Raw genomic sequence first — 2,812 nt, 5'->3', positions numbered from 1 at the left:
GAGATATGAACAGTCAGTCAGTAAACATTTATTAAGTACCTACTACTAAGTGCCAGACAGTAAGCTAAACACTGGGGATACAAAGAATGACAAAATACAGTCCCTGCCCTCATGCAAACAATTATGTGCAAAATACATGCAAAAGATAAATTTGGGAGAAGGATGTTTGAAATAAGAAAGGGGAGGCACTAAAATTAAGAAGAATCAAGAAAGGCTTCCTGGAGGAAGTGGGATTTTTGGCTAGGACTTAAAGGAAGCCAGGAGTTAGAGACGAAGAAGGAGAGCATTCTAGAAATATGGGACAGTCAGTGAAAATGAATGGAGCTGGGAGATGGAGTGCTTTGTTCCAGGAACAGCAACGAAATTATTGTCACTAGATCACATTATATGTGCAAGATGGAATGTAAGATGTAAGAAGATTGGAAAGGTGGAAAGAGGGTGGTACTAATCCACTAGTATGAAAAAAGGAGTTGGGGAAGAAAGAAAGGCTGTGAGAGCTTTAAATGCCAGAGAAGATTTTATATTTGCTCTTGCGGGGACTAGGGAATCACTGAAGTTTACTGAGTAAGAAAGTGGGGTGTGCATGGGTTCAGGGGGTTCTTTTTTCTGCTTATGGGCAACAGAAATATTCCATGCCTGGAAGCACTGAGGTGAGATTACTAATAATCTTTGTTAGGCCTGAACTCTAAGACAGCTATTAGGATGGAAGGTAGCTTACTGTGGTATCCCTAAGGGACAGCTTCCAGAGAAGGCTATCAGAGACCATGAGGTTATCCTAGGGTAGGTCAGTACAAAACCTACCAGGGAGAAATGGCACTCCCTTTACTGTTTAGTTTATACTCATAGATAAAGCATGGTTGTTTCAGATATTACGAAGAGACGAAAACTCAAACCTTGAGTTTGTTGTTCCTTTTCTTTTCCTAAGTCAGCATCTAAACCTGTTTCCCTAAAGAGTAGGATATGAGCCTGGGCCTCTGGAAAGTCTGGAGCTATGTTTTGAGGGAAGAGGTCTTGCTTGGGGTTATGCCCAGGGAGGAGTTTTTTCACTGAATGGGGACTCTGGGAAATTCTGGGGTGCTGGCAGACTCTGGTCACTTGGAGGTATACCACAACTTTAGCCAGATCATTCACATAGCCATCTGCCTTCACTTCAGGGTGGTGTTCACTGTAGGTGTTCATTAGTGTTCATTTCCTGAGCCCAGCTACAATGTTCTCATCCTGCAGTAAAAGGCCCCTCCTACATCATTCATATATCATCTGCAATCTTGATGGCCTGGTGTGCTTCCATGCCCATTTCCTTTAAGGCTGCCTTGAAGAACTCAGAGACTAGTTTTCCTACCACTTTAGTGCAAATAACACAGGCATTACTCTGCTGCCTTCATATATGGTCTAGCAGGGGTGGGGAACTGCAACCTCAAGGCCACATGTGGCCCTGTAGGTCCTCAAGTGCAGCCCTTTGACTGAATCCAAACTTAACAGAACAAATTCCCTTAATAAAAGGATTTGTTCTGTTAAGACTTGGACTCAGTCAAAAGGCCGCACCTGAGGACCTCCAGGCCACAGGTTCCTCACCCCTGGAATGTCTTCATGTGTGGGGCCAGCATCGAGCATCAGGCCATCTGTTTTCTTTATAGTAGCACCCTTTTCCCAGGGATATAAGGACTAGATTCTCCAGATTGATGAGAACTCAGAAAGTCACATTCAGATTTTGTCAATAACAACCACCCTCTGCATCTGTGATGACAACACAGTTTGGACTCGATGTATTTACTTCACTGAATTCAGAACACACATAATCATGAAAAAGCAGATGGGACTGCAGGCCTTACTCTTTCAGAATCTGGCATGCAGCCAGGGAAAGAGATAAGACTTCATTCACCAACATGTCAAATTCCAAATGCTGAAGCAATCTCAGGAACCTGTCCTGAGACTTCTGGGATTCTTTCAATACAGAACTGCATGGGCAGCTAAGTGGCGCAATGGATAGAGTACCAGCCCTGGAGTCAGGAGGACCTGAGTTCAAATCCGACTTCAGACACTTGACACTTACTAGCTGTGTGACCCTAGGCAAGTCACTTAACCCCATTGCCTACCTAACCCCCCCCCAAAAATACAGAACTGCAATCAATGGGGGTCAGTCTCACAGTTTAGCCTCTGTGCCCATCCTGTTATCATCACATTGGCACAAAAGGGTGGGGAGGAGATACCCTTGGTTGGGCAGTAGCTGAAAAATCACCAGCCTGACTTCCCAATGGCAGTGCAGAAGCATCTGGGAAATAAAATCTGCAGGAGGCAGAGTCATGGTGGCACAGGTGCGGGTGGGAGAGGCAGGGACTGGAGGAGATTTCTTATTTTTGTTAGAATTTTCAAAAAAGCAACTTTAGTTTTGTCATTTCTATTTTCTTTGTTTTCCAATTTATCTAATTCTGCCTTTTTGTGCCTATTTTATGCTTATTTGTTGATTTCCTAATTTTTAAACCGTTTTTAAAGTTCATTCCTTTTCTTTTTCTATTTTGCTTATTTATGTTCTTTGGGACATAATCTTTCCTCTAAGGACTGCTTTAACTGCATCCTTCTAACCATGCCTAACCTCAAATGGGTTGCTAAGCCCACTGAAAGAGCACTAGATTCTGAGTATTGGGTTCCAGTTTTTGGGCTTTCTTACTTAATTAATGCTATGTAACCCTGTGGTACAGTGGGAAAAGCACTGGCTCTGGACTCACAGAACTTGAGTTCAAATCCTATCTCTGTCATTTATGACCTGTCTGACCTTGGATAAGTCACTTCTTCTCTCTGGGCTTCAATTTCCTCA

At 43.2% G+C, this 2,812-nt stretch overlaps 1 pseudogene; it reads right to left on the bottom strand.

Moving 5' to 3' along the window:
* Positions 1-840: 840 nt before the first annotated feature.
* Positions 841-2,302, bottom strand: LOC114033434 (annotated as a pseudogene).
* Between the last annotated feature and the right edge of the window lie 510 nt (positions 2,303-2,812).

The sequence above is a fragment of the Vombatus ursinus genome, unplaced genomic scaffold, assembly GCF_900497805.2.
Source record: "Vombatus ursinus unplaced genomic scaffold, bare-nosed wombat genome assembly UNPS02007177.1, whole genome shotgun sequence".
NCBI classification, from domain to species: Eukaryota; Metazoa; Chordata; class Mammalia; order Diprotodontia; family Vombatidae; genus Vombatus; species Vombatus ursinus.
Note: the sequence above shows the minus strand (reverse complement) of the source record. Positions and strands in the feature narration are given on the sequence as shown.